The sequence below is a fragment of the Belonocnema kinseyi genome, chromosome 6 (genome assembly GCF_010883055.1).
Source record: "Belonocnema kinseyi isolate 2016_QV_RU_SX_M_011 chromosome 6, B_treatae_v1, whole genome shotgun sequence".
Taxonomy (NCBI): Eukaryota; Metazoa; Arthropoda; class Insecta; order Hymenoptera; family Cynipidae; genus Belonocnema; species Belonocnema kinseyi.
In genome coordinates, this window is record NC_046662.1 from 43,865,443 (window position 1) to 43,890,624 (window position 25,182).

At 28.7% G+C, this 25,182-nt stretch overlaps 1 protein-coding gene across 2 annotated transcripts in view; it reads right to left on the reverse strand.

The window, feature by feature from the left end:
• Positions 1 to 25,182, reverse strand: part of LOC117174631 (integrin alpha-PS2-like) — a 316,127-nt gene that overhangs the window by 135,089 nt on the left and 155,856 nt on the right. The window lies entirely within an intron of this gene.

Below are 25,182 nucleotides of genomic sequence, written 5' to 3' on the forward strand. Positions count from 1 at the left end.
GGGGGCTAAAAGGAAAAAAAGAGACAAGCTAAAAAATAGGACGAACTCTGGTCCCAGCCATCATGCTCTCTACTTCAAACTGCAGTGTTTTTAAACCCACAAATATAGATCTAATTTGAAAGTAGCTTCAGGGTTACAACAGGGGTTAATTGCAACCACTGTTGGTACGACTTGTTGATAATCTGATCCCTCGGGTTGGGTATTAGGGAATTTTTCAAATTTAAGGGAGGGGGGGGGTGAAGGTAAAAAGAGATAAGCTAAGAAATGAGACGAACTGTGATCCCGGCCATCATGTTTTACTTGAAAATGCAGTGTTTCTAAACTAACAATTACAAATCTAATGTGCACATAGCCTCAGGGGCACTACAGGGGTTTATTGTGATCACTATTGGTCTTGCAATCTAAAAACAGACTTCTCTGTATTTTGCTCTTTGTTGATAATCTAAACCCTCGGGTGGGAAATTCTCACGCTTACCGCGTCAACTCCCTATCGACACTGAGTGTCAAGGAATCATCCTGGGAGCCGCGAAGAAAACAGTATTCTCGAGGTTTTGCGGTGATAATCTCAATCTTCTGCATTGTCCCGTAGAGAATACAGACTAAGAGAGTAAGAAGGGTATAAAACTAGCCAGGACTCTTGATGTGAAACGACCCGCTTCTGGCGATTGTCTTAAGAGACGAGACCGCCAAAGCAAAAAACGGCCGTTTAGCGGGCGTCGCAATTTGTCCCCTGGACAAAACACACGCTCGGAATGCGTATTGTCTGCCGTTGGATTATCTTTCCTCTTTGTCACACACGCTCGGGGAAAGATCCCGTCAGGTTGCTTATAACGAGAGAGAAAAAAAAGAAAAAAAGTTTAAAAAAAATATCGGGAGACAGACTGGAGCGAGAGGTGCGCATACCTGTCGGAAGTGAAACTTGGACCATCTCACTGCCTTCGTCTTTATTTGAGAAATTATTTGTCACGAGACAAATTGCTCTGGAGTGGGGGTAGCTAATTTAAAGGGAATGCTTGAGAATTTTTAATTGTTTTAAATTTAGAGGTATTTTCTAGGTCGTAGAACTTTCTCGGCTTGGGTGGAAATATAATGCTGACTAGCAGTAAAAAATAAATGTGAGAGATTTTTTAAATTAAAAATTCAACTCGGGACTTTCGTAAAATCTGTAAACAGGGGACTATAAATTACGGAAGTGTTATCATGCGGTAAGTGATCTGAACCCATGCGACAAGTTCATTTCTCGTGTGACCTTTAATTCTACGTGAGGTGTGCGTTGGCGTTCTTATCTCTCCTTATATGCAAATAAGAGAAATTCGCAGAGGTAATCTACCAATAAATTAAGCACGGAACAATAATTTTCTTATTTTCGACTCATTCCTAATGGAAATAGTATACCAAGGCTGACAACTCAACTTCTAAATGATTTGAGGTATTTCTTAAATTTTCTACCTGAAAAGTTGAATTTTTTTAAAAAAAGGTTATTTTCAAGCAAGGAAGATGACTTTTCTGCCACAAAAGATCAATTTTCAATCAAAAAGCATGAATTTCAAATAAAACTGTTAGATTTTTGACGAAAAAAGATCAGTTAAACAAAAAATTCTAATTTTTAACAAGATGATTAAACTGTGAGCAAAATGGTTAAATTTTTAACTAAAAAAGATAAGTTTGGAACTAAAAATGGAATGGCTACATTTTCAGTTTAAAGAGTTTTAAAAAAGAAACAAGTTTTCAACCATGCAACAAAAAATATGAATTTAAAAAAAGTAGTGCATTTTCTGACCAAAAAAAATCAAATTTTCAACAGAAGACTTAAGTTTTTAAGCTAAAAAGTCGAAAATTTGAGAAAACCGTTGTCTTTTAGACAAAAAGATGAATCTTCAACAAAAAAGTAAAATGTCAATCAGAACAGACAAATTTATAACTAAATAGGTGAATTTTCAAAAAAATAGGTAATTTTCAATCAAGAAAGATAAATTTGTAACCAAATAATTGAATTTTCAACAAAGACAAAATGAGTTTTAACCAAAAATGGATCAGCTAAAATTTTCGGTTTAAAAAATTAATTTTAACAAAACAAAACAAAAAGATGATTTTTCACGAAACATGATTAATTTTGTACAGAAAAGGAAGAATTTGTACATAATTACAAATTTTCTGCCAAACTTTTAAGAAAAAATGGAAGTTACATATTCAAATGAAAAATTTGATTTTAAACCAAGAAAAAAAACGAATTTTCAAAAAAATAGTTAGATTTTAAGCCAAGAGGTGAATTAAAAAAAATCAATTTTGAACGAAGTTGAATTTTCCATTAAAAAATATGACTTTACAATGAAATTATTGGATTTTCAACGAACAAGATTAATTTCTACCCAAGAGTGCAAATTTTTACGTAATAAATGTGTTTTCTATCAAATAATTGCATTTTTTACTTATAAAGGATAAATTATCAACCAAAAATGAAAAAAATTAACTTTCAAATTGAAAAAATGAATTTCTCAACCCAAAGAAAAATTAAATTCGACCGAAGAAGATGAATTATTTAACAAAAAATATTACGCTTTAACCAAATAGTTGAATTTTTAATTTAAAAAATTTATTTTTAGCAAGAAAATTAATTTTATACCAAAAAAGAAGAGTTCACATTTCAATGAAATAGTTGAATTTTTAAAAACCAAAAAATCATTTTTTAACAACAAAAAAGAATAGTCAAATTTAAAGTTAATGTAAATTATTTATGAACCAAAAATGAAACGGATTACCCACAACATATTTTAATTAAAAAAAAGGATAATAATATTGTACAAAACATGAATGTTTGATAATGTCGTTTAACTTTCAATGAAATAGTTGACTTTGTGAGTACAATTTTCTCTTCAATTCTTCTTTCATTATACCAAACAAAAAAAATTTGATTTTAATTTGAGTATTCTTTAACTATTTCAGATACGTTTAGATGATCCTGAAATCATGGAAGAATTGTTATAATATTTTCAACATATAATAAAATTATCATTCAAATTTAAACCAAAGAATCTTCTATGTGGGCAGAAAAACCATCGTACTTTATTATTGTTAGTTTACAAAATATTTAATATACATACAGATTCAACAAAAAATATTTTAGCTTTAAAATTTTATGTGAATCATAAATAGTTTAGTTTGAAATTTAGTTAAATTTAAAAAAAAAAGTTACATTAATTATAATAGATCATTGTGTAACGCAGGGCAATGGGGGAAATTCTGCGAACCTTGAGATTGTATTATGCAAAAAAGAATGAACATAAGCAGGGAATAGCAATACCATTCATAAAGTCGCTTTTATATCGAGGCTCTGTTTTGCCTCAGTCTACCCTTTTATTATTATTATTTTCTGAAGGCATCTGTTTTATCATCAGAGCTAGTTACCATCAATCAGTGTAGATACAGAAAATATTTAACGTCATTATAGACTAGATAGAAATTTTTCTTTAATCTTTAAAATTAAATTTTTCTGAAAAAAGATCTACTCTCGTCGCACCACTGGGAATCGAACTACAGAACTTCCAATTGCCGATCCAATTGCCTTTAAATCACTCCTGTCATAAAACGTAGCACCTGGCTTGATATAGCGTGTATTTCTGAAAAAAGATTCTTCTTTCGATCTTTCTAATAGCTGAATGGGAAAATGCTCGAATTAAAAATATTATTTCTTTTAGGCTTGGTCCATTAAAGTCATGTAGCACTGCGGTTAAAACTTATTGTACTATATATTTATTTTTAAAAAGCCTGGTGAAACAGAGGCCTCTCCACACTTCTAAATTGTCATTCAAGTCCACTAGAATCACAGAAAAAACAGAAGATAAACTTTACATCGATTTTCGACGAAAGATTCTCTGCAACAAAAATTAAATTCACAGGATAAACTTTACATAAATATCGGTTAAACTTTCTTTTGTTTTTTCATGACAAACACACGTTTTTTGAAAGACACGAAGTTAGCTGAACAAAACTTTATCGCTCTAAAAAATTTCCTGCAACAAGCTTTATTCTTAGTTTTTTCTGTGATGAGGCCTTAGCCCACTTTATTAGAAGTACTCGCATTTGCCCGGAAGTTTGGCCAGGGGAGAGGAAAACTGCTGAAAAGCATTATCACCAATTCAGGCCGTTTTCGAGGAAAGACTGTGAACTCTGAGATTGTTTTATGCAAAGAAAAATTGACATAATCGATGAATAGCATTGCTATTTTCAAAGTGGCTTTTGCCCAGGTGTTCGTCTTGCCCTGTCTACCCTAATAGTTGGAACCGTCATATTCCAAGAATGAAAATAGTGGATGAATGACCGCTGACTTTAATAAGTAGAAAAAAAACTTTTGGATATGTACAACGACGTATTAGTGCCGATTATCGCTCCCATGCTCGCGTAATTTCACATAGTTGACCGACAACTCGTACAGTGGCAACGACATTCCCATCTCTCCTAGGCGGCTTAAAGTTGGAATTATCTACTTACTCCAGAATGCGACTGTATTCCCTGGCGTAAATGGCGCCCATTTTTTTCCCGTGGGATGTACAATGTAGAGGGGACTTTATATTACGAAGAAATGGGAAATTATACTGAGAAAAGGGACAGACAATCTTGAGCTAATAAAGTATGAAAACAAACTTAAATCCATCGTTCTTTATGATCAGTAGATCAGAAGGTAGAACGGTCATTAGCTTCAGAACTTATAATCTCTTTCCTAGAAGAAAACACTGTATGTAGGAAATAGCAATCTAAATACTATCACAAGGGAATTTAAAATAATATATTTTATAACTTTACGAAAAATTTTCCAGGAAATGTCTATAATTTTCGGATAGATGAAAGGTTAGCCAATTAAGTGGCAGTTAGGTTGAGTGGCCAAAGGGTTCAGTGAACCAAACTCGGTTTCTTCAATCAACCAAAGTTTCCGGTTGATTGGGTTTATTACCTTTACAAACCTTTTTTTAGAATAACCAATTTTTGAAATTTAAAAAATTTTTCTCATTTGTGACGTAAGAGGAATGAGTTTACGAGTAAAGCATCTAAACTCATCTTTTTTGGATGAAAATTTAATTACTTAGTTGAAAGTTAAACTACATAGTTTGAAGTTGAACTACTTTGTTAAAAATTCATTTCAATGGTTAAAGAATGAACTATTTTGTTGATATTTTTTTGGTTAAAAATTAATTGATTGTTTTAGATAATAATTTAAATAATTCATTATTGGTTGAAACGTGATCTTTTTTCAATGAAAATCCATCAATCTGGTCAAAAATTGATCTATTTTTTTGTAAATTCGCCTTTTTGATAGAAAACTAATCCTCTTCATTGAATTCTTAACAACTTGGTTTCGAGTTGAACTGTTTTGTTCAGAACTGTTTTTATTCGTTGAAGGTTCACCATTTTGGTTCGAAATTCGTTATTTCTTTTGGTCAAAAATCAGTTTTTTCATGTAAATATTCCATTTTTGGTCGAAAACTGACAGTTTTCAGATTAAAATTCAAAGATTCAGCTTAAAATATCAACTGCTTTAATTCAAATTCATACTTTTGGGTTGAAAATTTTATTTTTATTTCTTAAAAAATGAACTATTTGATTAAAAATTCATATTTTTTAATTAGAAATTAAAATATTTTCTAGGAAAATCGACTTTTTGATTTAGTAATTCAAAAATTTACTTCAAACAAAATTTTCCTGATTGAAAATTCAACTATTTGGTTGAAAATTCAAATATTTTCTTAAAAATTGGCCCCTTTAGCTTGAAAGTTGAACTATTCGGTTGAAAATGTAACTATTCGATTGAAAATTCATCTTTTTGGTATAAAATTGGTCGTTTGACTGAAAATTGAACTGCTTAGTTTAAACTTAAACTACTTTGTCAAAAATTTATTTTATTCGTTTAGGTTTATTCCTTCGGTTGAAAATTTAACTATTTTAATTATTCTACTCAAGAAATGAAGTCTTTTTGAAAATTCGTCCCTTTGGGGAGAAAGTTCAATTATTTTCGTAAAAAATTCAGCAATTGATTGAGAATTAACGTTTTGGTTCAAAATTAATATTTATTGTTTGAAAATTCATATTTTTGAATTGCAAATTAAACTGTTTTCTAGAGAATTCACCTTTTTTTATTTTGAAATCCAACAATGCAGTACATTTTTTTTCTTCTCTGATTAAAAAGTCTTTTCAGATTGCAAATTCAACTATTTTGTTCAAGCCACCTATTTTGATAGAAATTTTATAGTTTTTGCTTGAGAATGTAACTATTTTGTAGAAAACTTGTCCTATTTGTTTAAAAATTTGTAAAATTTGGTTGAAAATTTAACTATTTGTTTGATAATTAATTTTGTTGTTAAGAATATAAACATTTGATTAAAAAACCATCTTTGAAGTTCGGAAATTGAACTGTGTGGTTAAAGATTCAAGTATTTTATTTAAAAAGTTTAATTATTATGCTTATAAATTAAAACCGAGTTGTTAAAAAATCAAATTCCTTGTTCCAAAATTATACTGATTTCTAAAAAAATTGTCCTTTTGGATAGAAAGTTCATCTTCTAAATGAACTTTTTTCTGAAAAAAGATCATCTCTTTTCGCTGCGGTCGGAATCGAACCATAGAACTTCCAATTGCCAGTCGGTTACTATTCCACTAAGCTACTAGAAAGATCGAGAGAAGGATCCTTTTTCAGAAATACACGCCAATTTTTCAAGGAATCTGTATCATCAGAGAATAACAGACTTTCTTAAAGTATTTACATACCAGATGGAGCTATGAATTAAAAAAGAAATTTTGTTACTCTCTGATAGCACATATTCCTTAGAAAATTAATCTTTTTCGGTAGATAAGTATTTGGTTGAAAGTTGATCTTTCCTGTTTGAAAATTCAACCGTCTTCTACCAAATTTGTCTTTTCGTCTCAAAAAGTCGAGTATTTGGTTAAAAATACAACTGCTTGTGGTTGAAGTTAATTCTTCTTTGTTTCAAAATTCCACCAGCTGATTAGAATGTATCAAATGATTTATAACAATAATTAATTAATTATATTAACATAATCAGGGGCGCGTCTTCAGCGGTCATTACACATAATAAAGTTTTCTTCCTGAAGCACACAATATCTCACACCCACGTGAGTGCTCAGCTGCTCACGTGCCGGTTACAGGATGTCCTTGCACTTGCTCTGCATTTTATACACCATACACCGTTTGTTGTGCGAATTACTCAGTTGCACGCACGCTATCTTACATAAACCATAAACTGCCAGCATTCACGCGATATCGATATTCACGCTTGTAAATGCTCTTTTTTTCACCCTTTTTACACTGCAAAAAAATGGTTTGTCAATCCAATTATTTAGTTGGTAAGACATGGTACTGCTATTATTGTTAGTTGGCACAACAATTTCATTAGTTGCAGTGACTATTTTTTTTAGTACCAGCAAATAGGAAACTGGTTGTCCCAACTAGTGAAACTACAGTACCATATCTTACAATCTTAATACACCAGTGCCGCGTTTTAGTAACCTCCGGGTTAGTAATTTCTAGAATTGCTAGCCCACGCAGCTTCTCAAGGTCAGGGCAAAAGACGATTACAACTTTCGCCTCAGAAGAGCCGCAGTGCGCGAGTACTCAGTCGAGTATATTGCGCAATATTATGCATTCTAATTGGTATTGATTCTTGCGGCCCTAAATGTTTACGCTTCGATTTCCCCAATTTAATAACAAGGCTAAAAGAATGATCTCCAAATTTGAGCCAAATTTGTTAATATTTAGGAGTGACACAAAGCCCGTGGAGTTTTCCATTGATTGCACAAGGCAAAAGTAAGCTTTTTGTAAATCTAATATTTAAACGCAACGATATCCTACTAATAATTTTATTTTTCAGTACATTGTTCAGAATTCGTAAGATAATAAGAATCAATCATAAATTTTAAGGATGAATGACTTTAAGCATCTCTTATGCCCCCCCCCCCTTCAACCCCATTAATGAAAAATTTGAATTTTGCATAATATTGCGTTCTATTAACGCTTTTGGAAAGTTTTTTCTCATTAATAAGCATTATTCTTTAATTTATAAATACACAGCCATTTTTAACTAATTTCTAATTGTGTAAACAATTTTAATTGGTTTAAATAATTTCAAGTAGTTAACAAAATTTTTATTTGTTTTTTCAGTTCAGTCGTGAAATGAGCGTATTTTCGATAGGCGTTATGAGTATAAAATAATTTGCTTAAATAATTTGAAAATCCTTTTGATAATACATGTTTGTTTAAAATGAGTACACAAAAATTGAAGGACATTCAAAAGAATTTGATTACATTTTTAAGAATTCGAAATGAATTTAAATTTAAAAGATTTTTAGATGAAATGAAAAAAAAATCTATTGAATTGAGTGGAATTGTATGAATTTAGAAGAATCCATATGAATTTAAAAGAATCAAAAGAAAACCAAAAAATTCAAAAGAACTCAAAAGAATTCAAGGTAAATTAATAACAATTTGGGATTAATTTCAAATAAATTGCAAAAAATATTTCAAAATCTTTTCCAATCGTTAAAAATCTACGAAACTTTTCACTTGTTGTGAATAAAATCTTAAAAATCTATTAAAATATTATAAAATCCGCTGAAATTCTATGATATCTGATGAAATTTCCTAAAATCCTAGAAAATTAATTAAAATTCCTTGGGAACGTTTAAAAAATATTAAGATCATTAAAATTCTAACAAATCTAATAAAATCCTGTACAATATAAGGTATTAAAGTCCTGTAAAATCGTTCTATAATTTCCAAAATTCTATCAAATAATTTATAACCGCATCAAAATTTTTTTAAATCCCTTCAAATCATTATAATCCTTGGAAATTTCTTGAAATGCTTGTAATCTTTTGAAAATGCCTAGGGATTTTTTAAATTGCTATAGTTTCATTATATTTCAAATGCTTAAAACACCGATTAAATTAAGGAAATTAATTAAAAATTTCTTAGATTCTTTTTTAATACCCTAAAATATTCCAAATACTTTTATAACTTTCGAGATTCCTTGAAACTTTTAAAATTTTTTAAATACCATACAAAAATTTAAAACGTCCTTTCAAATTTTTAAGAATGTCCTAAAATATTAGAAATTCTTTGATATTTTTCAAAATTATTCAAATCTATTAGGACTGCCTTGGAATTTGTTTAAATGTCCTAAAATAATTTATATTCAGGGTGAATTTCAAATGAATTTATTTGAATTGAAAAAAAATATTTAAAAATCTCTTGAAATGTTTAGACACACTACAATATACCTTACTTTTTGCAAATAAATTCTCCGAAATTCATTGAAATATAAAATCCTGTGAAATTGCATTATATCTGATATTTTGTGAAATCTTGATAGAATTATTGAGAGTTTTTAAAATCTGTTAAAATCTTTTGAAATACCTTGAAATGTTTTAAGGCCCTAGAAAATTATTTGGAAGCTTTAAAGATACCCTAAAATTTTTAAAATCGTTTGAAATCATTTAAATATCTTAAATCAATTGAAAATTCCTTGGAGTTTTTAAAAATACCTTAAATTATTTCAAATCATTTCAAAATCTTTTAAAATTGCAATTTCAAAATCCTTTAAAATTTTGTTCAAAATTCTTTAAAATCATTATAAATAACCTAAAATATTTTAAATCCTTTAAAATCTTGAAATCCCTTGAGTCTTCTTTGGAATGTTTTAAAATACCTCGGAATCTTTTAAGTCATTTGAAATCCCTTCTAGTTATTAAAATTTATTGGAAATTCTTCGTTATCTTTTAAAAAATCCGAGAATATTTTTAATCCTTTGAAACCTTTTAAAATCACTTGAAATGTTCATCGAATTATTAGAAATAACCTAAAATCTTTCAGATATTTAAAAATCTTTTAAAATTATTTAAACCTATTCAAAATTTCTTGCCATTTTTTTAAATACCCTACAATTTTTTTAGCTTTTTGAATCCCTTCAAATTAATGAAATCTTATTAATAAATTTCGTAATCTTTTGAAGTACCCTAAAATATTTCCAAAGATTTCTTTTCTTTTGAAAATTGATTATGGTGTAGCCTATTAAGAATTTAATTTAATCGTTCCACCTCACCCTCTCCTACTTTCCTTATATTTCACTTCTTCCCCTCCCATAACTTCATCATTCGCCCACCCTTACCCGACTTATTCCTCCTCTACTTCACCCTCTCCTTACTTCAGCAGATGACACCCTCTCACTCTACATCCTTTCACCAACTCTCAATTTCCTTACTTTCTCACTTCTCCTATTTCCCTTCACCTCATTCCCCCTACTTTCCCTCTCCTAATTTCCCCTAATACTCCTCCCGTAATTTTCCCTACTGCCCCTGCTTTTACTTCCGCTACTTCTGCTCACCTTACTTCCCTTGCTAAAAAATGACTAAAAGTAACTGCGTGACATGCCTGATTATTCTTGAGTTACTTAAAATGCTTCTTACAGAATTTTCCTCATTTTTGAAATCTTTGAAGTTATAACTTTTTATAGCACGGTGTGAAATCGGGTAACGCTTCTTCTCCTCTATCACTCCTTCGCTTCTCCCACTGACTGACTCATTCAATCCCTCCCCCTCTTTTTCGCTTCTTCCACTTCTCTCCCTCTCTTTCTCTCCATCCTTCATTCTAACACTCATACCTAGACTCTGATAGGCTAAGTAGTGTATAGCGGCATGCGCTCTTCTTGAAGGTCGTAGTTCGTACACGTGCTAACTATTTTCAATACAATTATTCATTTCGAATCTAGTCCCAAATCGTCAAATTAATTCTAGTAATATTTCAACTATTTTTGATGTTGCAAGAATTTAAAGAAAAACCACTTTAATTTATTGTGAATCATATGAAGTTATCCATTCTGCTGGATGTTCCACGACGACGGCTCAGACTTTTTTTCAATATCCCTGACTTTATCCTGGTCAAGAAAATCGCTTGAACTTGCCTGATTTTCAGGTTAGCCCTGACCTGCGACCACACTGACCCTGTACTATGACAAGTAACGAGGAATATTTTTCAACAAGGACAAGATTTTCGAAATTACACAAACATTGGGCACCACCCCCAACAGTAAAACGATAATAGGTATGGTCATCTTTCTTTGTTGTGACTACGACGGCGCAATGCGTGAACCATAATGGCTCCTTTCAATACCAAAGTGCCATTGCGCTTTTTATCTTCCAGCACGACTGTCGATTTTATGCAGGGCCTTTCAAGCACTGCTTGAAATTATTTTTTCTTCTTTTTACGCGTATGAATTCATGGGAAGATGAAAGACAAAGAAGCGCCGTCGGCTCTGATTTTCAGCTCGACTTTCACGGGCTGATTGCAATTATTCTTTTTCGCGACTGAATCTGTCGTGAGGTAAAAACCAGAAGATAGTGAGGACGAATTGTCGGTCTTGATTCTGATGACGTGTAATAAATCTTTGCAGATGTTGACTGCATCCTTCTCGCTTTTGAGATGCGTTTTATAAACTTTTTTATCATCAAATTGCAGGATAGCCAATAAAATCTAAGAAAAATGAGCCACGATTTTTCTTGAGTAGCAACAATTTTCCCCGGGCACTTGAATCGAAACTTTCATCGAATTAGAAGAATTAAAAATTGAAGCATTAAGACTAACACTGGCTTATCAATTGTCTGAACATTTTTTACTCAACTTTTTTTCACCAGCGGTACTTTGAAACTTAGTGCGATATCGAATTAGAATTTTTTACAATCTGTTAAGAGGGTGACCGCAAAATATTATTTTCAAAATTCCCTAATTTTTGCATGATTAATTTTTCATTTACCCTGATTAATGTGCATTAATAACCTGATTGCTATGATTTTAAATGTAAGCTAATTCAATTGAATTAGCTTAATAAGTCTTTCGAATAATTGAAGATAAATTCAAAATTCAGATGAATTTCAACAAAAAAAAAGTAAAAATCCCATTTATTTCAGTAAAATTCAAGTGAATTTAAAAATATTTGAGGAAAATTAAACGAATTTGTTGAAATTATTAAAATTCAAGCAAATTAAAAAGAATTAAAAAAATATGAAAAAATTCCTTGAATTCATTAAGTTTAACATTAAATTAGAAAAATTCAGTGAAATTCAAAATAATTCAATTACTAAAATTACCAATTAATTGAAGCTAAATTCAAATGAATTAAAATTAATTGGATTTGTTTAGACCCCTTAATTTCAGTCATTTTTGAGAAGATTACGAAACAATTCAAGTTAAATTAGAAAAAATTCAAATAAATTAGACCAAAATTTTAATCCCACTTATATCAATAAAATTCTACTGAATTTAAAGGAATTTGAAGGGAATAAGAAGAATTCAATTGAATTAATAAGAATTCAAATGAATCTACAAAAATTAAAAAATTCCATTGAATTTATTCAAATTAGAGTGAATTTAGAGGATATAAAAGGACATAAGAAATGCGATAAAAGTCTTACAAATTCGAGCGAATCAAAAAATTCCAAAATATCAAAAAATGTCTTGCATCTGTAAGTTTGAAATGAGCTTATACAAATTCAAGAAAACTGAAAAAAATTCGATTCATAAGAATTAAAAACAATGCCAGTTCCAAAAAAAATAATTCCAAGAATTGGAAAAAAATTTCATTTACCATTTATTTTAATAAAATTCGAGTGAATATAGAGCAGTTTGAGAGCAATGAGAAGAATTCGATGAAATTCGTGAAAATTTAAGCGAATTAAATAGACTTAAGAAACAAAAACAAAATATATTGAGTTGAGTAGAATTAAGCGAATTTAGAAGAATTCGAGTGATCTAACAAAATTCAAGAAAATCTCAAAGAATTTGAAAGAATTCCGAACAAATTTATAAGATTTCATTAAGAATTTTAAAAAATTCAAATTGTTTCCAAAAAGTATTTGAAATTCTTTTTAAATATTGTAAATCCATTGCAATCTTTTTATGTTCCCTTCAATTTTATACAGCTGTTAAAAATTCCTTGAAATATTTTAAAATACCCTATAATACCGCAAATCCTTTAAAATCTTTTGAAATTTCTTGAGATTTTTTAAATCTTTTAAAAAATCCTTGAAATTTTACAAAATGCCCTTAAATCTAAAAAGCCCTTTGAAAGTACTTTCAATTATTAAAATCTATTAAAACACCCTAACATATTTCAAATCCTTCAAATTTCTTTAAATTTTTGAAAGCTCATAAAAATTCCTTGGAATTTTTTGAAGTCGAAATTTAGGAAATTTAAATTAGATTAAAATCCATATTAAAAATCCTATTTAACGACCAGTAATCAACTTGATACAAACTCCTATTTAAAAAAAAAAACAAGAATCCAACAACCAAAGTTAGACCACAACGAACAAAGAAAAAAGTTCCTATTGTAATCTGAAAATATTTAAACGTATCAAATATCCTAAATTTTTCAATAATTTGAAATCTTTAGTAATACATTCAAATATCTTTACAAAATACCCTAAAACCTTCTATAATTAAAAAACCTCAAAAATTCTTTAAAATCCTTTAAGATCATTCTAATCGTTTAAAATTCCTAGCATTTTTTTATCTAATGAAAATAGCATGTAATATTTTTTAATGCCTTAAAATATCTCAAATCCTTTGAAATCCATTAAAAATTTCTTCGAATCTTTAAAGATACCATAATGAAGATATCAAATTAATTAAAGAAAATTCTGAAATAGGTATGGACCTGAATTCTGATCCGACACAAATCCTTAATCAAACTCTCTATAGTAATAAACCCAGGCGAAGAGTTTCACAAACTCATCATTTATTAAAACAAAAGTGACTATAAAGTGATCTTTTTATTTTAAAAAGTGATTTCAGATTTCTGTTTCTAGATCCTGATTATTCTTTACAGTTATTTAAAGTGCTTCTTAACGAAATTCCCTGATTTTTCAATTTTTTCAAATTCCCTGACTTTTGTCCAATTTTCAAGATTTCTCTGGCCTGCGGCCAGCCTTTAGTGACTAAAAATGACATAAATGAGACTTTTTACGATTAGTGCTACTTTGTCGGACACACGAGAATATAACTTCCGTCGTTTGTATGTCGGCCTGTTAAAAAAGACTCCTCAGTGCAGTCGGGTTAATTTACAACAACTCCTCTTCCGACTCTCTTCCTCAAGGCGAAACTTCATCTTTCTATCTGCCAGTACAAGTCTCTTGGCCAGTATACTTTTCTTCTTTTTTTTCTTCTTTTTCACCGCTAAAACCTATTCGCTCTTTCTCCTTCCTTACGATTTCACACAGCTTTTAGGTAGAGATGCGACTCGCAGATTCGCTGACAGATGTTTCGCTTCTTGACAACCCTTTTTTTCCTTTATTCCTATTCTCTCTGCAAGGTGGAATTCCACTTTTTAGTTCAGGTAATATCTGCAGTTCTTCTTTGCTTTTTCCTTTCCTTTGTGAAATCAACATTTGCAGTTTTTGTTCTCTGAATTTATGCCTTCAGCATTGTTTCTAGTAGAGTAATGTGCAAGGCGGACCCTGTTCTTTAATCCATTACAGACCTCAGACTCATTGGAGAAATCGAAAATAGTGTCAATTGTAGCATAGATTTTAAAAAATAGTTTAAATATCAGGGTGACAATTCGGCGGACGATTTCAAATTCCCGGGCATTTTCCAGTTTTTCCTGGTCAAGTTCAACAAAAAGAATTTTTAAATAATCTTCTTGTTTAAAAAAAAGATTAACTTTCCAAAATGTTTATTATTGCATCCGTTATTCAAATTATTTAGTTAAAAATTTATGTAACTTGTTTAAAATTCGTCTTCATTGCTAGAAAATTAATATTCTTGGTTTAAAATTGAACTAATTTGATAAAAATTGATTTATTTTGTTAAAAATTCGTCTTTTCTTTTAGAAAATTATTCTTCTTCATTGCAAATTCAACTATATTCTTAAAAACTTATGTACTTTGTAGAAAATTGGTCCTTTTTGGTGAAAAATAGATTTTTTGGAATAAAAATTTAACTGTTTGGTAGAAAATTAATCTGCCGTAGATGAAGATTCAAGTATTTGGTTGAAATTTTGTCTTTTCTGGTAGAATTTTTTTTTGTCTGAAAATTCAACTATTTGGTTTCAAATTTATATATTTTGTTTAGAATTAATATTTTTGGTAAAAAATGCAACTATTTTTTTTTAATTAATCTAGTTTAATTAAGGGTTAAGATCATTAGTGGAAAATTCGTTCTTTTTAGTTCAATTAAACTGGTTTTTATTTTAAATGAAAATCTTTTCTTGGTTAAAATATCGAATATTACATTTTTTGTTTAATTGAAAATAAGAAAATAGTGTCTTACATGTCAAAAATTAATTTTGAAAAGAATACGTACATTTGTCACTAAAAATATCGATTTATTTACAAAAAATGGAACAGTTAAACTTTCAATTGCAAAAATTAATTTCTAACAAAAAATTGATTTTGAACAAAACAGTTCAAGTTTCAAGCAAAGTAATAATTGAATGTTCAACTCAAATAGTTGAATTTTCAAACGAAAAATAATTTTTGCTAAAAATGATAAATTGTCGACCAAAACTTAAGTAATTAAATTTAAAGTTGAAAATTTTATTTTCATCCAAATAGATGAAATTTTAAATACAACTATAGAATTTTTAATTAAAATAAGTAAAATTTCCAGTTACAAAAATTATTTCCAACAAAAAATACTAACTTTAAAAAAAAAAGTTGCTTTTTCAACAAAAAAAAAAGGATAAGTTTTCAAATAAAATTATAAATATTTAACTAGAATAATCGAATTTTTGACCAAAAAGATGAATATCTCAACTAAGAAGAATAATTTATACCAAAAAGACGAATTGTCAACAAAGAAATATAATTTTTCAACCGAAAATAGCATTAAAATAAAAAACATTTTCAATTGAAACTATGAACCTACAAGAAAAAAAATCTTCAACAAAAGAATATAACTTTCAATGTAATAATTTTATTTCGAATCTATGACATGAATTTTCAATTAAAATTATGAATATTTAACTGGAATACTTAAATTTTTATTCGAACAGAAGAAGTTCTACACAAGAGGATCAACCTTTAAAGAAAAAAATAATTTTCTACAAAAAAAAAATATTTTTTTAACAGCATAGGTGAATTTTCAAAAAAAAGTTACTGATAAATTTTCAACTAAAATTATAAATCTTCCATTTTTAACCAAATAATCGAATTTTCATCCAAAAAAGATACATTTTCAACTAAGAATAGAATGGTTAATTTTTCTGTTGAAAATCTATTTCTTAAACAAACAAAAAAACTTATTTTCGGTAAAATGGTTAAATTGTCTACTGTAACAGTTTAATTTTTAGATCAAAAATTAATTTTTGATAAATTAGACATATTTCCAACTAGAGACGAATTTTCAATTAAAATTATAATTTAAAAAAGTCTCGATTTAAAAGGAGAATAAATGAGGAGTAAGCGAATAAAAAGGGATAGATCAATTTTTTCTTAAAAAGAGAAAATAATTGTTTCTGTATGTTTGAAATATTATCAATTATATTATTAAACTTAAGTCAGCGAAAAAAATCTGACAGAGAAAAAAATTGCAAAAGATTTGTCTTATAATGTAAAATAACAAAAATTCAATAATAAATTCTGATTTAATGAGAATAACCTAAGATAATCTGAAAATTCTGCGACCGCAGATAAAGTAGAAATTACTTTGATAAATTGAACAAAATTATTAAAATAACGAAAACTTGCATTTTACTGTTATCGGAAGTAAATTCTCGGCTTTTTAATTAAATCCCCGGTCATTTCTCGAATTTTCCAGTTCAATAAAGGTTCCCGATCAAGTCACCACCCTGAATCTGGTATAGGGGAAACCAGTACGAGGTGGACACAAAACTTTTGATTTCATAATATTACTAAATGATGAATTGATTTTGAACGAAAGGCCGAAACTGATGTTTTTCGACACGCCCTAGTGTCCCTAAAGAGTTGTCAATTTGATCAAATCTGTTGGTTCCGAATCAGATATATTTGGGACGAAATGATGAAATGAGGGAGATAAGATCAGTTTTAAATGATACATCAACTTTCATCATCAGAGACTGGCCAAGTCTCATTGAAAATACACTTTATGTGGCACGCAAGCCCGTTTCTCTTGTTGTGCTCAATCACAGAGAATCAAGCAAATCAGACGGCGCGGTGAATAAATTCAGTGCGTGGCTAGGCATAAAATAATCAGAACAACGAGAAGAATATTGAACGTGATGATATGATCTTTGGCAGACGCATTGAAATTTGTACATGTGTTAGTGTAGATGCAAAATTCGCATTCGACGTTCCTTTCCTCCTACTATAAGGTTCAAAGTGTATATACAATATACATAGAAATATGTGCTAATCTAGCGCGAAGATCTACGACCCTTAGCTTTCCTCTCGCTTATCTTTCCTGGCACTTATATTTCCTGACGCACACACACACACACACACACACACCTATATAAAATGGGTAGAAATTTTTTTTTAATTCTAAGGCAATGCATTTTATATATTCTCTGCCAATCGCTGGTTCCCGTAAATATACGGGTATCCACATCACGCACCGTTGCGGTGGCTGATGCATCTTACAACGTAGCGATTACTCGAATCAGCAGATCCATCTTCCCTCAAATTCACCTCATGCTTACTGCGATTGGTATCGATTCAAGAAAGCAGTTCGGCGACGATCTTCTTTAGGCACAGTCAGAAAAATATTTCTCTTGAAATAAAGAAACCCTTTCTTTAACATGATTTAAGCAGATAAGGGACCGTAATTTATTTAGATAACAGCTTAAAGAGGAGGAGACATTTTTTTACTATTTGTTACGGCAGGGGGCCTTTCACTCATGTACGTAATTTTTGCAAATTCGCACAAAGCTTTATCCTGAAGATTATCTTTTTAGTTATAAATTGTATTATTTTGTTCACAGAAAAAACAGAAGATAAACTTTACACTGATTTCCGATGAAAGATTCGCTGCAACAAAAAATAACTTTACAGGATAAATTTAACCAAATATCGGTTAAATTTTCTTTTATTTTTCCATGACAACACATGTGTTTTGAAAAACACGAAGTTGCCTGAATAAAACTTTATGCCTCTAAAAAATGTCCTGTAAGAAATTTTATCCTTACTTTATTCTGTGATGAAAAATTTAACAATTTTCTTAAAAAGATGTCCTTTTTGGTTCAAAATTTAACGGTTTTGTTAAAAAATCGTGTTTTCAGGTTAAAAATGAACTCTTCTCGTAGAACATCAATCTTTTGTTTAAAATTTATGTTTTGCTGCTGATAAGTCAACTCAAATTTTTTTTTGATGAAAAGAATTTTTTCTCAATATCTGTCTTTTTGATTCAAAAGTTCATCTTTTTCAGTGAAGTATTGCATTTTTCTTGGATAGAAATGCAACTTTTTTATTGAAATTCTACTATTTCTAAGAAAATATAATTTTTGTATAATATCCGTATTTTTTTCTGAAAAGTCAATTGAAATCTTTTTGGATAAAAATATCACCCTTTTTGAAAATTGGTCTTTTTGATTTAAGAATTCAACTGTTTCAGTAGAATTTTCATTTTTCTTGGACAAAAATGCAACTGTGTGTTTGAAAATTTAACAATCTTGTTAAAAATTCATAAATTTTGGTTAAAAATTTTACTATGTAGCACGAAAGTTAATTTATTGTTTACAATTCTTATTTTGTTGGTGGAAAGTGAACTGCAATCTTCTTTGCATGAAAACTTAACTATTTTTTTGAAGGTTTTTAAAAAATGTAACTGTTTTAAAGAACTTTCATCTTTCTTAAATAAAAAGGCAACTGTTTTGTTGAAAATTCAACTATTTCCTAGAAATTTTTTTTTTTTAATTCGTATTTTTGGGGTAAAACGTCAATTAAAATCTTTTTGGATGAAAATTCAACCCTTTTTTGAAAATTGGTCTTTTTGATTTAAAAAATCACCTGTTTCAATTGAATTTTCATTTTTCTTGGACAAAAATGCAACTATTTGTTTGAAAATTTAACAACCTTGTTAAAAATTCATAAATTTTGGTTAAAATTTGTCTATTTAGCACGAAAATTAACTTATTCTTTAAAATTCTTATTTTGTTGTTGGAAAGTGAACTGCAATCTTCTATGGATAAAAACTAAACTATTTTTTTGAAGGTTTTTAAAAAATGTAACTGTTTTAAGAACTTTCATCTTTCTTAAATAAAAAGGCAACTGTTTTGTTGAAAATTCAACTATTTCCTAGAAATTTTTTTTTAATTCGTATTTTTGGGGTAAAACGTCAATTGAAATCTTTTTGGATGAAAATTCAACCCTTTTTTGAACATTGGTCTTTTTGATTTAAAAATTCACCTGTTTCAATTGAATTTTCATTTTTCTTGGACAAAAATGCAACTGTTTGTTTGAAAATTTAACAATCTTTTTAAAAGTTGATAATTTTTTGTTAAAATTTGTCTATTTAGCACGAAAATTAACTTATTGTTTACAATTATTATTTTGTTGTTGGAAAGTGAACTGCAATCTTCTTTGGATAAAAACTTAACTATTTTTTTGAACATTTCAAAAAAATGTATCTGTTTTAAATAACTTTCATCTTTCTTGAATAAAAAGGCAACTATTTCCTAGAAAATTTAATTTTTGTTTAAAATTCGTATTTTTTGCTAAAAAGACAATTGAAATCTTTTTGGATAAAAATATCACCCTTTTTGAAAATTGGTCATTTTGATTTAAAAATTCACCTGTTTTAGTAGAATTTTCGTTTTTCTTGGACAAAAGTTCAATAGTTTGTTTGCAAATTTAACAATCTTGTTAAAAATTCATAATGTTTCGTTAAAAATTTTACTATTTAGCACGGAAATTAACTTATTGTTTACAATTCTTATTTTTTTCTTGGAAAGTGAACTGCAATCTTCTTTATATGAAAACTTAACAATTTTTTTGAACGGTTTTAAAAAATGTATATGTTTTAAAGAACTTTCAACACTTTTATTAAAAAGTCACACTTTTTGGTACAAAATTTGTTTTTTTTTATTTAACTATTTCGTAGAAAATTTACTTTTGGTTTAAATTTAATATTTGGGTGTTGAAAAAGGAACTGAAATCTTTTCTGGATAAAAAATTGGACTTTATAAAAAAAATGTATCCTTTTTTTATTAAAAATGCCTGTATTTTCGTAAAAATTTCATCTTTCTTGAATCAAAATGCACCTATTTGGAAGAGAATTGAACTATCTTGTTAAAAATTTCGTAGAAACTTATTTTTGTTTCAAAAATTCATATTTTGATCCTGAAAAGTCAACTGGAATTTTTTGTTGATGAAAATTCAAATATTTATTTTTTGCTTCCTCAGAGAAAGCTTTGTTTTTTAAAATGAAAATTCATCTATTTTAAAGACATGTGGTCGTTTTTGGATAAAAATGCAACTTTTTGGTAGAAAATTCAACAATTTTGTTGAAAGTCTTCTATTTTGGTTGAAAATTCGTCTTCCACGATTAAAAATTCGTTTTTTTATAGAAACATATTTCTTATTTAAAAATTCATATCATGACAATTCAACTGAAACTTTTTTTAACAGAATATTTTACTAGTTTTTTGTTAAAAATTTATCTTTTTGATTTAAAAATTTATCTCTTTCAGCAGAAGTTTCATTTTTTTATGAAAATACAATGTTTTTCATAAGATATCATTTTTCTTAAAATTTATATTTTTAGTTGAACAATCATCTCTCTGTTTGACAGTTTAACTATTTTGTTGAAAATCAATCTTTTTTAATTGAAAATTTAACTACTTAGACAAAATTTGAACTATATTGTTAAAAAGTTTTTTTTTTATGTTTGATTATAAATGTAACTGTATAATAGAAAAACCATTTTTTGATTTAAAATTAAATTTTTAACTGAAAATGTAACTTTTCAGTTTTTTTAATTAATCTTTTTTAGTTGAAAATTCTTCTTTTTGGTCAAAAGATAACTTTCTTGGTTGAAATTTCATTTTTGTTGGGCAAAAATGCATCAGTTTAGTGGAAAATTAATTTTTTTCTGGAGTCACATTTGTCATTTAAAAATTCAATTTTTCTTGGGGAAAGTTCATCTTTTGGCTTCAAGGCGCAACAATTTAGATAAACTGTTATTTCTTTATTGAGTGGAAAATCTTCATTTGTTTGAGAATTCGTCTTTTTGGTGTTCAAATTCTAATTTCGTTACTATAAATTTCATCTTTTTTATTGAAATATAAACTATGACAGGTTTTCATTAGGAATTTATATTTTAAGGTTGAAAATTCAACTATTATGTTAAGAATTTTCTTATTTCGTTGAAGTTTCAAGTACTTTGTTAAAAAGCCATCTTTCATAGTAAAAAATAAATTTTTTGTATAAAATGAATTATTAAATTTGAAATTCTTAAATTTGTATCAGAAATATTGTTTTATTCTGTTTATAGAAGATTCTGTGTGAAAACTATTACAAGATTAAAATGTTGGTATCTGAATGTCAATAATCAAGTAAACTGAAAAATTAATCAAGGAAAAATCAGGGAATTTTGAATGTCTGGAAACTAAAAATTACATACTGTAAGAGGGGGGTAGAAGGCAAGGAATATTTTTTAATGATTTGTTTAGGGGGGAGGAGGGATCTTATAGAGGGCCTATAATCCGTTGCGTAATTCAAGTACTGCCCTTAAACAGATTTGATAGGACCTTGTTTTCTAAAAGAAAACATGAAACTTGTAAAAATTTTATTATAGAACTAAAATAGGTTTGGGGTTCATAAATAAAGCATCATGTGACTGTGGTGTGCTCTTCCATTATGGAACATAGTCATTGTACCCGCACCTTTTCATCAGGTATTAAATGTCTGCATTAATCTCTCGATTTCACAGTCCAGTAATTCTCAGGACAATGAAGATTGAGAGTCGTTGATTTCTTAAAGCTCGCAGGAAAATATCACTATCTTGCAGTAAACCCCGACTACGAAGTGTGGGATTCTGCTTGTTTTCAAATCCAGAAATAGAAACAGCCGCGTTCACGAGACACGTTACTCCCAAGCTCAAGATTCGAAAAGCTCCTCGTTTGCTTCTAAGATCAAGATAGGTATTAAATTCTTCAATTCCACCAGACTCTCAATCTCTAAAAACTTGCGGATTTTCTGTTTTGAAAGATAGCTTATTTTTACCAATACAGGACTCGGACTTATGTCACAAATCCAAAATTGTGACAATAGCAAAGATAGATTTTGAAAACCAGTAGCTAATATTATCATGAAATTTTTATTAATTAACAAATCGAGGGGTTAGCTATTTTAAAATTTGGTGTAGAATATATATATCCCTCATAAGATCGCGAGAAACCCTTTAGAATCTTTTAACATACCCTAAAAGCTTTCAAAATCTTTATATTAGATCCCCTAAAATCTGCTGAGATCCTCTAAAAGTTCATGAAAACCTCATCACTCTTTTTTAATCACTTAGGATCTTATCATTTCTTTTGAAATCCTATGAATCTTTTAAATATAGAAGTTTCTGAAATCCTAAGAAATTCTTGAAAAAAATCTTAAAAATTTTTTAATCCCGAGCAAATTTTTGGAATCTGTTTTGATGTAACCTAAATTCCTCAAATATATATATATATATACCTCTTGAAATCCCTGCAATCCCTAGAATTTTTTAGAAATCCCTAGAGCTTCCTCGAACTTTCATTTCCTATAGTTTATTCCATTATAAAATCTCGTTAAATTCTTTGACATTTTTTTAATGACTAAAATTTGAAAATAAACTATTTTGAATGTTTCAATTTATAATTATTTAGATTTGAAAGTTTTCAATTTGATACGTCTGACTTTAGAATATGATTAAATAAAATTCGATATTCTCAAACGCTTTCCATTTGCGATCATGAATTTTCTAATGATAATCTATTAGTTTTTGTTCATTTTTTATATCCAAATTTAACATGATTCGATTTCGAACGCTTTCGGATTAAAGAATCCACAATATTAAACGAAATTCTTTAAAATCCCAATAAATTTTTAAATCTCGTTAAATTCTTTGAAATTTATAAAATACCTAAAATCTTGTGAAATCCCTAGTAATTGCACAAAAATCGAGTAAAATTCGGTAAAAATCTAGAAATCTCTAATATCTTTCAAAATATCTAAAAAATTTATTAAATCTTTTAAATGATCTGAACTTCCACAAAATTTGATGAAGCCTTTGTAGTCTGTTATTTTCTGAAATTCTATGCAATTTTTTTAAATACCTTAAAAGCTTTAAAAATATTTGAAATCCTCGAAAACCATTGAAATACACTGAAATCTATCAAATATCATTTAATTATGTTAAAATCCTCTGAAATACTTTAAAAAATCCATTTTTTTAATTTCTTAATATCTATATTTATTCCCTATAACATTAAGGAATATTTTTTCCACTTAAATATTGTGAAATCTTGTATAAACCTTGAAATCCTTAATAAATTTTAAATGTTTATACATTTGAAATCTTCTGAGATCCTCACAATATACCATTAAATTTTTGATACCTTTTAAAGACCCTTGAAATTTCTAAGAATCTTGTAAAATACTCTGAAATATTTCAAATCCTTTGAAATCCATTGACATTTTCAAATTTGTATAGTCCTCGGAGATCCAAAAAAAAACCTCATAAGTCTGGAAAAATCTTTAAAATCTTTTGAAGAGTTCGAAATTCTCTGACATTATTTGAATCTTTTAAAATATATAGTTTAAAAGCTTTGAATCCTATCGAATTTGAAAAATCCCTAAAATCGTCCTAAATCCTTTTAAATCCCTTGAAATTGTTTGAAAAATTTTAACTGCTATTTTGGCCAATCTAGAGAAGAAGATACAAAATATGCTTTCTTGGATACACATGAATATTTGGTTGAATTAAAAATACTTTCGTGGACTCAACAATACGTTTGATTGATCAAACCAATTTTTATGGTTGCATTTACCAAACACTTCATCTACCATAATATTTTCTTAAACCACCCAAAGATTTGTTTGAATCAATTAAATATTTCGTTGTCCATATAATAACCACATTCTGTCGTTGAACCATCAAAAATTGTATTAATTCAACCAACTAATTTTTTGAGTAAGACATTAGTGGCATTATTGTCAAAATAATGGAAAAATAGTGACATCACTAGAAAAAAGTGTCAAAAAGTGCCAATAGTCTCGCGAGTCCGACTGTCAATTTTTCAACTTGATTATCATTTTCTGACAGCAGTTTATGTATCACAGAAGAAATAGATTCTGGCTGATGATAGCTGTTCATGTTATACTACGTTTTAAAATTAATTATTTACTATACTATTTCTTGTTAATACAAATCTAATTAAAACTCTAATTTCTTTTGAATTGGTGGCACTGTTGTGGTTCCCTAATAGGTTCTACGATTTGACAAAGAAAACAAAGAAGAAGTATTGCATGGAGAAAGAGAGAGAGAGAGGTTCGATCAAGTTCAGACATCGGAGTCCCACTGCAGTGTTTTGAATCTCAAGCTGTCAAGTGTTGGCGTGAGAATAGTGAAAACTGTGTTTTTTGTGGACAACTAATCTAATAATGATAAAAGAAGGTGGTTTTCTGGTAAATAACTTATTTGTATGTCTGGTTATGAAACTGCTCGATCCAAATCATGCGCTATATAAGCAAGAGTGCCTGCTTCTCACTTGAAGTGTTGACGTGCCGTGTTATGGTGAAAATAATCATGTTTTTTTTATACTACCGTCTTTGAATGGTTTAAGTAAGTGAGCGACATTTATTTTAAAGTGTAATAGCAAACTTTCTTCCGCATTTCTGTTTAATATTTAGTTTAACCTTGAAACCAGAAACGGTTCATACGCCCCTGACTGAGAGCCTGGATTTTATGTTACCGTCAGTCTTAAAACTGACATTAAACCTAAAGAAAAACCTAAATTTGATCATTGTTTTTATGATTGTTTTTTGTTTCTTCTGAGCAAGATTATCATAAGAATTGAAGTTCTGTTAAAACAGTACTCGGCTCTGTATCATTTTCGTTATCTAGCCTACGGCGTATCGTTCATTAATCTAAACTTAGAAAATTAAAACAGGCATATTGGCTTAAAATAAAAAGCTTTAAAAATACTACTAAATATAAAACAACTCTAGTTTTTT